The sequence below is a fragment of the Microtus ochrogaster genome, chromosome 6 (genome assembly GCF_000317375.1).
Source record: "Microtus ochrogaster isolate Prairie Vole_2 chromosome 6, MicOch1.0, whole genome shotgun sequence".
Classification (NCBI taxonomy): Eukaryota; Metazoa; Chordata; class Mammalia; order Rodentia; family Cricetidae; genus Microtus; species Microtus ochrogaster.
The window spans coordinates 20,423,627-20,434,767 of NC_022013.1; positions in this window are offsets into that span (position 1 = coordinate 20,423,627).

Genomic DNA, 11,141 nt, shown 5'->3' on the forward strand with positions numbered 1-11,141 from the left:
CAGTGCCATCCTATCTCCAGTGCAGTGTGTGGGCAGGGCAGTGCCATCCTATCTCCAGTGCAGTGTGTGGGCAGGGCAGTGCCATCCTATCTCCATTACTCCACCTGAGACTTTAAAGAGAAAAGGACGATGAGTAGGAGGATGTAAAGGAAAGCAACACTTCTGGGTGGAAAGAACTTTCATGGGGAACGAAAGAAAGGAGGGAAGTAAAAGAAATAGAGCTAAAGAGGAAAGGGAGGGAGGGAGGAAGGGAGGGAGGGAGGAAGGGAGGGAGGAAGGGAGGGAGGGAGGGAAGCCAAGAGAAAGAGGGAAGTCACATGCATGAGCAAATTTCTGGATGTATGACAGAGATATTCAATGCAGACAGCGCTTGAAAATTCATCAGAGACTGAATACAGCCCCAAGTTTCTTTTTTCGTTTTTTGTTAATTTTTAAAATTTGTTTTGCATACCAATCACAGTTTCCCCTCCCTCCTCTTCTTCCATTCTCTGCCCCACCTCCTTTCTATCCCCCCTCCATACACTCCTCAGAAATGGCAAAGCCTCCCAAGGGAGTCCACAATGCATGGCATATCAAGTTGAGGCAGGACCAAGCTCCTCCCCTCTGCATCAAGGTTGATCAAGGCATCCCGGCGTGGGGAGTAAATTCCAGGGACACCTGTGGTCCCAGTTGTTGGAGCCCATGAGACTGTACAGTAAACGTACAGCTGACATAAAGGCAGACCCACGAGTGGACAACTTATGGGACACCCATTTTGCAGAGCTGCAGGAACAGTTGTCTTTTGGGAAAGTCACTATCATATCTGTAAAACCCTTGAGAAGCCATGATTCTTCCCTTCGAAATGGGATTCATTCCCAAAACACCTCAGCAATGTATCTTCTGCATCAGCAGTGGGATGACTTTGCTCGTTCCCCCACACCAGGAGGCCTTGGAGCTACGGCATTCATTCTTTGTTCTAACAGTCAAATTTACATAGAATCCACCCCACAAAGTTACCTGCTAACAGACCACACAGAAATTTCTATAAAAGACAGGCACTGAGCAGGAAGGCAGCACACCCCACCTTTGCTAACAAACAAACCTGGGCGTCCCCACAGCTGGTTATCACAGAAGAGATTAGATGAGGAGAATGGGGGAATCCAGGATTCAGGGGTGTTTAATAACTTTATCCAATGGTTTGGAATGTCAGGTATCTCCCCTTGAATGCTGGCTGTTTCCTGGATCATGTCACCTGTTCTGGAGTACTGCTTTTGTCCGGTCTGCCTGCCCTTTTTGTGACTTTGATATGTATATCATCATTGTCTTTGCCTAGGGAATTTTCCAACTATGTCTGTAAAAACTAGAAACCTCATGGAGATCTCCCCTTCTTCTTCTTCTTTTTCCCTTCCCAGTCACCTTCCCTTTTCCTCCTCCTCCTCCTCCTCCTCCTCCTCCTCCTCCTTCTCCTCCATGCCCCTTCATTTTACTTTTCCCCTTGCACAAAAAAAAAATAAAGAACATGCAGAGGTAACGTACTTGAGTTAATTATTTTTAACCCTCAGATACTTTCCTGCTGTAGGCATCCAATTCTGAGCCCTGAGGTGGTACTGAAACTGTTACTCAAGGCCCCTGATACCTGGTCCTCCTGCTAGGGGCCCCACAAACAGACTAAGTGTCACCCATAAGCAGAGAGACTAGGTTGGTCCATGGAAGCTCCCTAACTATTGGTCCAGAGTCCACATCCTCCCAAGAACTCAGGTCAGCTGTCGCTGTGGGTTCCCCTGTCATGATCTTGACCTCCCACCCCTTGCTCCCACAATCCTTCCTCCTCTCTTCACCTGGACTCCTGGAGCTTGGCCCAGTGCTTGGTTGTGGATCTCTATGTCTGCTTCCATCAGTTACTGGATGAAGGCTCTCTGTTGACAATTAGTGTAGTCACCAATCTGATTACAGAAGAAGACTAATTCAGGCACCCTCTCCGCTCTTGCTGTAAGTCTTAGCTGGGGTCATCCTTGTGAATTCCTGGAAATTTCCCTAGCATCAGGTTTTTCCTTAGCCCCAAAATGGCCCCCCCTCTATCAAGATATCCCTTTTGTTACTGTCCTACTCTGTCCCCCAACTCTATCAACTCTATCCCTCATGTTCATATTTCCCATCCCCACCCCTCCACCATCACCCTCTGCCCAAAGTTCCTAACAACTCACACCCCATTGTTATAAGTGTTAACAAATTAACAAAACTCATTTTTTGAAATGTTATAAATCTAGGTTCTGGAGAAATGGCTCGCTGGTTAAAAGCACTTGCTGCTGGAACACAGAAAGATTCCCAGCTCACAACCACTAGGGCTGCAGCTGGGAATCTACCTGCATACATGTGGAGATCTGCACACAGATCTGCATGTATAACTAAAAGAAATATTTAAAAAGAATATGCATTAATATATTTTTTAAAAGTTTGCTCCTTGTTCAGATATTTTTGCTCATCCCAACAGCTAGCTAACAGTTTTGTGTGCAAGCGTGTGAGTATATGTGTGTATTAGGGGTTCAGCCCAAGGCATGGCATTTGCTCTATCATTGAGCTACATCCCAAAGCCCATTTTTATTTATTTATTTTTTATTATTTTGAGGCAGAGTCTACCTAAGTTTACCAGGCTGGCCTTGAAATTACCTTTTAAATCAAATGTGCATTAAACTTGCAATTCCTCTGCCTCAGCCTCCTAAGTAGCCAGAATTTATGCCACCAGGACCAGTCTCTTAATGGCTTTTTGTTTTCTTTAAGTGATAGCAGGACCTTTTCTGCAAAGTATCCAGGGTATGTCAGCCCAAGTTAGAGGCCGGCACTGTCAGAGCTGAGCTGAGCCCAGGAGGCACAGCTTCCGTTTTCCAGAATGTCTGAGGTGAGGGCCACAGTCTTCTTGGACCTTGGACTTTGCTTGGGCCACTCTGTTTTCCTCTGATACAAACTTGGTACTTTTTCCATGTTGAACTGTTTGGCAGCCAACAGCAAGGGTGATAATTCCCTATTGTAAAACAGTAACCACTCTGTTTGGATAAGGCCAACCATAATTTATTGTGGTTTTAACCTCCCTGTTGCCTAGGCAACCGATATCTTGAATTGAGTTAAGCTTACAAATTTATTACCTGGTGGCACTCATCCCACCCCAGTCTCGTGAGTCACGCGGACCCTCTTAGAGCGGCTCCTGCTTTAGATGAACTGTGTGACCTGTGATTCCAGGCTGTGTGAAGAGCTAGAACAAAGGCCACATGTCTCACAGGCAACAGCAGCTTGGCCTCTTGCTGGGTGCACGAGGCAGAATGGGCTGTGGGAACCCCTTGTCCCTCTCTCTGTGACCCTGCCCTCTCCTACCCATCTCTGTTTGCTGGAGAATGGGGCAGCCGGGCTGGCACATGGTTGATTCTGTAGCACAAAGAGTGCCAGGGTCAAGGGTTCTTAGTTATTCAGTCAGTATCAAGCCCTCTGTAGGTTCCTAAGCCTGTCTAGACTGTAACTAAACAAAACATGACCAAATCGTGTCAGTGGTGCCCCCTAACAGCAGGAAGCTGTCTCTTCAGGCCTGGAGGCTGTCAAGTTCAGGATTACTGAGAGCGAGTCCCTCTTTCCTTGCTGTATCGTCAAGTGATAAAAGGGACAAGGTAGCCTTGGGAGTCCCTTTCACAAGGGCCTTAGTCCCACTAATGAGTGTTTCCATGGGACCCATGCCCTTCTAGGAGCCCACCTCCTATGACTGTCACACTGGGGGTTAGCTTTGCCATCTTTTTGGGATGTGTTGGGGGACAGAAGCATTAGTCTCACTGGTCAGGGTTTTGTAAGGATACAAATCCAGTGGATGAAGCCAAGCTTGGGGCTGATTGGGGCCGGGACCTCTCCCTGACTTCTGTTAGGAATAAAATGTCTACTTGGTCTTTCATCTTCTTCCTGGTGTCTTAGTCAGTGTTCTGTTGCTGTGAAGAGACACCATGACCAAGGCTACTCTTATAAAGGAAAGCATTGGGGGCTTGCTGCTGTTTCAAAGACTTAGTCCATTATTATCATGGTAGGGAGAGTGGTGGCAGCAGACAGGCATGGAGCTGGAACAGTAGCTGGGAGCTTACATCCTGACCCAGAGAGAGAGAGAGAGAGAGAGAGAGAGAGAGAGAGAGAGAGAGAGCATAGGACCTGGTGTGAGCTTTTGAAACCACAAAGCCTACCCCCAGTGCACACCTCTTCCAACAAGGCCACACCTCATAGTCCTTCCCAAACAATTCCACTATCGGAGGACCTGCTATTCAAATATATGAGTCTATGGGGACAATTTTTATTCAAACCGCCTTACACTGAGCATGTCTTCTCTCTCACCACAAGTCCAGCTTCCTATTCTTAGCTCCAAGCACTTCTTGACTTGAGAAATGTGCTAACTTCTGGCCCTCATGGGGTAGCTAGCTCTCCCTGGAGAGTCTTTATTCATGCAACTAGTGTTCACAGTCTGTCCAAATGTGTGCTCTGAGGTGAGAAGCAGTTCACTTTCCTGCAGGAGAAGAGATGGGTGAGCATATAGCTGCAATGCAGCTCAGGTTGGTTTTGTTCTGTGACACTGGTTTGCTGATGCGCACAAGTTGCCTTACTGTGACTAATAATCTGGCAGAGCAACTTGAAAGTTTACAGTTCGATTGAACGCGAGACCCCAGCCCTCTAACACCCCTATATCCAGGATTTTAAGTTGGTTAGCTAACATAAGTTTCTGAAAGTGCTTTGTTTGTCTGTCTGTTAGAATATGCTTATGCAGTATGTCTGTGTAATTTTGTGGCTATGTTCTCAAATCATGTGGGTTTATGTTTCTATGTGCATGTGTACTCATTTTAAGATAACTCCAGACTAAAAAAGCTCTAGAAAATACAAACATGTGGGTAACCCCACCACCACTTTCTTGGACAAGAGCACCCACATGTGCTAGTGTTCTTTGACTTATTAAAATATTCCTTTTAATCTTCTTACATTACTAGCATTGGTAAGCTGTGATTAATTGTATAAAATACACATCTATATTTAGCTTATATGCCCAGTTTAAAATAACAGGTTATGGTATCCAATACTCAAGTACCTTTACAGATCTGAGGGTATGGAATTTAACAAAAGAGCTTCTAACCCAGAGCCATGCAGCACCTAAACTTATTTTTTGTTTGAGTTCTTTCTTAGTTAAATATCTATTCTCTATGACAAATTTTTTTATCAGTTCTTTTGTTATAGATCTTGTAGCTATAACAGTTTTGTTTGTCTCTAACACGAATGGAGTGTGATTTCTAGAACACCGTGCTCCATTCTGGGCTTGGAGGCCATCTCCTGCTGCTGCAAGCAACAGTCTTCTCAGATTCACTTAAGGCAAAAGGAGATGATAAGATGAAGGGGAGACACTCAGTGTTTAGGACAGATGGGAGAGTCAGGAGCTGCAGTGAAGGAGACATCCCTGGAGCCAAATGGTTCTTTCAGGAAGGTCCCAGTTATCCCAGACCCACATCGTTCCGGGAAAATAAGAGCATTTAGAGAGATTGGGCAGCCAGCTCTTGCCCACTTGGGTCTTCCCAGTCAGTAAAGGAGACTGGGGATCTGTTAGTTAAAGTCGCTCTCATGAAAGCAAGACTCGAAGGGTAGGAACAAGCAGTGTTGACCGGATCCACAGAGAGTTTGGCAGATTCCCAGGGAGCAGGGATCTCTCTCCTCGGCATCCCAGCGTTCACGGTGCAAGTTTTTCATAGCGAGTCTTCGATTCTTCTCAGATTTGACCGTGTCATTGATCTACTTGGATTTTTTTATGTGAAAGGCCAGTATGACCACCCTCACTTACAAAATAGACTGATCTATGAAGTCATCTCTGCCCGTCGCTTTCCTGGCTTTCTTGTCATGAGACAAGGTTTCGTGCAGTTCAGGCTAGGCTCTGGTTTGCTGTGATCCAAGGATGATCCTGAGTTTTGGTCCTCCTGCCCCAACTCCTGAATGACAGGATTACAGGTGTGCACCCTCACAGCCAATTTAGACCGTGCTGAAGGTTGAGTCAGCACTGTCTCAGCTGAGCTCCACCCTCCCCCGAGCCTGGCCGGTGTCCCTGGTTTAATTTCTGTACCTCTTTAGGATGCTTTCCTGCTTTCCCTGCCCACCCCTTCTCTCTCTCCGCACTATGTTGGCAATGACAATTTACTTTTCCACATAAATTTTAGAGTTGGTTTAGAAACCACACCAGTTCTGCAGGGTTTTGTTTCAGACTGAAATTCCTTTATAGACAGTGGAGGCAGTAGTGACATGTTTATTTTTTGAGTCTCCTTGCCCATTATTTGGTTCTACCTTTTATCCTTAATAAAGTTTTATAATTTTTTCCATAAATCTTTTAAATGTCCTATGTGTATATGCTGTAGGTCTTCTGTGCGTTTTTTTTCTGTTGTGAGTAAAGTGATGTTTTGTTTTTCCTGTTTGTTATGGTTGCCAGGTAGAAAAAGGATCTACTGTGTCGTTCTTACGTTAATCCGGCAGCCAGAGACTTGCTGTTTTCTTTTATCAACTGCAATGACTTGTCTGTGATGTCTGTACCTTTGTATTTAAAAAACTAGTTTTAAGAATTTCATATAAATCCTTTATTTACATTATGTCTACACAACCCTATCCGACCCTTTTGTTTGTCCCCAATCCCTCTCAATTCATTTCCTCTTCTTTAATTATTATTGTTACATGCACACAGACAGTCATATATAACCTGTTCAGTGTATTGAGTGCTACTTGTGTGTACATGTGTTTCGGACTGACCACTTAGATCTGATTACCCAGTCAGGGGACTCGTCCCTGGAGAAAACTGATTCTCCCTCTGTCAACAGCCCATGACTGTCAGGAGCTCCTCATCTAGAGGTAGGGTCCTATGAGGTCCCCATCCATGCTGGCATGCCAATGGGGTTGCCATTATGTGCGCTGCTTATGTGACCATACAGTTGAGATCTCATGGGTTCAGTTTCCTTGTCATGTCTAGATGGCACTGTCTCTAGCAGGCACCCTCTTCCTCTGGCTCTTACAACTTTTCCACCTCATCTTCAGGGATGGACTCTGAGCCTTACACACATAAGGGATTGTGTTATAGATGCATCAGCTGGGCTTGGACATCCTATAATTACCTATTCTCTGAATTTTGACTAGTTGTGGACCAATGTAACAATATCCATCTGTTGTAAAACGAAGTTTCTTTGCTGAGGAGTAAGAGCAACACTTGCCTGTGTGTGAAGACAAGTATTTACAATACAGCTACAGATGATGCTGGTTGCTCAGGATCCAGGAGCTCTCCAGCCATGCGCAATGGACTGTGTTTGCAGTACAAGGCATGAATTCCCTAATATAGAGTAGGCCCTGAGTCCAATTAGACAGTTATGGTTATCCCCTAGGTAATAGTGCCATTGCTGTGCTACTGGGCTGTCTGGTGACCAGGTACTGCTGTGGTTCCTGGGTTTCACGGTTCTTGACTGTTTTTCTCCTTTGGAATCTTAGGGCCTTACTTTTATCTTCTGAGACAACCAACGGAAATGCCAATAGCCTGTGTGTTGGTTTCTGAGTCTTCTGGGCCCTTCTGACCTCCAAGGGGAGGAGGTTTCCCATGCTTGGCACTGGAGTTTCTTCAGATACTATCTAATCCTAAGGGAGCATCATCTCCCTGTATTGAGTGACTCCATCTAAACTACACACACACACACACACACACACACACACACACACACACACACACACATTCATACATACCCAAATATGCATACACATATACACATCACACATTACACACATATATACATATATTTGCTTGCGCGTATACACACACACACACACCACACACGGACACACACACACTCTATCATCTGTCTGTCTATTCCTAAACAAACCTACAAAACAGTTTGTCTTTCTCAAACTCCTCTAGGGCCATTCATTCCTCCCTGTGTGTTAGACTCCCTCCCAGCCAAATCCCTGCCCCCAGTGTTTTCCCCACTCCCTCTTCCTTATCGCCTGTGTCCTACCCTGCCTTCTCTAGCGCTCCCTCTCTTCTCTCCCCATGTGGTCCCTTTCTGCCTCCTGCTTTCTGCAGTAGTCCAGAGTACGGACTCACATCTAAAGATCCAGAGCTGGGATGCACAGAAGAGAGAGAACATGTGGCATTTCCCTTTCTGGGTCTGGTCACCTCACTCAGTATATGTTCCACTTCCATCCTTTTATCTGCAAATTCCATTCTTCTTTGCTGAATGAGGTTATTTCCTTCTCTGTGGAACGCATTGTTGGTATTCTGAGAAGGTTGAACTGTGCTGTGCACAGTTAGCATCTTTGCTACCTGAGCTCTGTTCTCCATGGGAGTGTGTTAGAGCACTGCTCTAGGTGTTTGAATAAAGACAGACCTCCTTTTGAGATTGAAGAGGTCGCTTCTGTTGCTGGTTCTTAAGAGTTTCTCTTTAAAGAAGAGTGCTGGGGTCACAGCTGAGCTGATAGCATGCTTGCCTTGCAAACCTAAGGCCCTGGATTTAATCCCAAGTACTATCACTCCCTCCCACAAATGAAAATGAAAAGACAGCTGGGGCTGGAGAGATGGTTCAGTGGCTAAGAGCACTAGCTGCTCTTCCAGAGGACCTGGGTTCAATTCCCAGCGCCCACATAGTGGCTCACAACTGTCTGCCACTCCAGTTCCAGGTGATTCAATGTCTTCTTTTAGCCTCGTGGGTGCCAGGCATGCATGTGGTACATAGAATTACATGTGGCCAAAATACTCCCATAAAATAAATAAACTAATTTAATTAAATAAAAGATGGGGTTAGCTAGTGCCCTATTTTTTTTAAAGTGGAATGGGTGTCCAACTTGTGGAATCAAATCAAATATATCATTATTTTACTTCTTTTAAATTTACAAGCATGGAAAGCTTTGACTGATGGATTTTTCTTATTTTTTGTTTTTATTTATTTTGTGTGGAGTTCTTTGTCTGCATGTACACCTGCACACCAGAAGAGGGCATCAGATTCCACTACAGATGGTTGTGAGTCACCATGTTTTTAGTGGGAATTGAACTCAGGACCTCTGGAAGAGCAGCCAGTGCTCTTAACTGCTGAGCCATCTCTTCACCCTGGAGTTTTCTGATAGTCTCACTTTCTTGGTATAAATCCAAAACTAGCTGTCATTGAGAAACAGAATAGCTGTATTTAGCCTGCTAAAGTTTGCTGAGAAGTATTTTGTTGCTTTTGAGACAGGTTCTCTCTCTCTCTCTCTCTCTCTCTCTCTCTCTCTCTCTGAAATTCAAGGCTGTCCTTGAACTCAGCATGTAGATCAGGCTTCCCGGAACACAGAGAGAGATCCACCTGCCTCTGCCTCCCCTGTAACCCCATTCCCAGCACTTTTAAATATCTTTTACACTTACTTTTATGTGTATAGGTGTTTTACCTGAGCGTGTATCTGTGTGGTATACCGCGTGTGTGATGATGCCTGCCGAGCTGGAACCCCAGGAGTAGAGGTACAAACCATTGTGAGCCGCCATGTGAGTGCTGGGACTCAAACCCAGGTCCTCAGTGCTATCACCACTGAACCACCTCCAGCCCCTGCCAAGGACCTCATCAGCATTTACAGAGAGAACCTTCTTCTTGCTGCCTCCTTTCCATCTTGGTGCCTTGCCTGTGCTCCGCAAGCCTGCTGCCCCTCCCACTCCTGGAGTATGCACAGGGATCAGCTGATCGGCGCGCAGGCGCATTGAGTAGAATCCCCAGCAAAGGTCTGACTCGGTGGAGTTGCTGGGAAGGAGATTTCCATGGCCTAATCGCTTTCTTAGTGCTGTTTGAGTACTATTTTAGTGAATTTCAGAAAGTTTTTTGGCTTTGTTTTTTGAGAACTGTATTTGTCAAGTTCTTGATATAAAACCACACAGCAGGTCCTTTTTTCTTTTCTTTCTCTGGCATTTATGGTCCTGCCATGGAGTTTCCATCCCTGGTACTGCCTGTTCATTCTGTTCCTTTTGTTTTTGTGATTAGCTCTTCCAGAAGTTTATTTTATAGGTGCCTCTCTTTGCTCTTTTCTCCCCAAAACTGGCTTTCAGTTTACTGACCATTCTACTTTTGTTTATTCCGTTATTATTTTTGTATTTATTACGTTTTTCCACCCATCACTTTTTATGCTTAACTCTGTTCTATCTTGAGATGCCTCAAGCTCGTGTGTAATTTTTTTGTTGTGTCCTATGAACATTTTAGAGCTCCACACTTCTAACTATATACCTAAGTGCTGGTTTATGTTACAATTTCTTTATGATTTTTCTTCTAATTTCATTATTGGTCAATAGCTTTATTGAGCTGTAGCTTTCTAGAGATCTATTTTCCTGGTGTGTGGGGAATATGTGTGCCTGTGGTGCACACATGCCATGCACACGTGTGGAGATTAAGGGACAACGGTGGGCATTGCTTCTCACTTCTCCTGCTGCTCCCTGCTGCGCACACCCTGCTGTGCACACCCTGCTGCGCACACCCTGCTGCGCACACCCTGCAGCGCACACCCTGCCGGCCGGCCTACGAGCTTGAGGGGAGGTGTTCTGGGATGACAGACATGTGCTCTCATGTCCAGTTTTTTTCTCTCTTTTTTAGTATAGATTTTTATTGAGCTCTTCATTTTTCTCTGCTCCCCTCTCTGCCTCTCCCATCCCCTTCAACACTCTTCCAAGGTCCCCATGCTCCCAATTTACTCAAGAGATCTTGCCTTTTTCTACACATCCAGTTTTTATGTGAGTTCTGAGGATTCGAGCTCAGGTTCGCATGCTTGCATGAAAATCTCTTTACACACCAAGCCATCGCCCCGAGGCCTCCATTTAAGTGTATGGTTTTGTAAGTCTTAATGTATTCAGACCCTTCACGCTACCACAACACCACCACTCTTCAGCGGCAATCACCTCACTCGCCCCCTGCTTCCCACCATACATATCTACAAGTCCGCTCCCCCCCACCCCCGTGGATTTGCCGCCCCAAAGGCACCGTGTAATGTGTACTCTCTGGAGACTGGCCCCTCACATGTAATACGGCTCCTCACGTGTAATACGGCCCCTCACATGTAATACGGCCCCTCACATGTAATATGGCCCCTCACATGTAATACGGCTCTTCACATGTAATGTGTACTCTCTGGAGACTGGC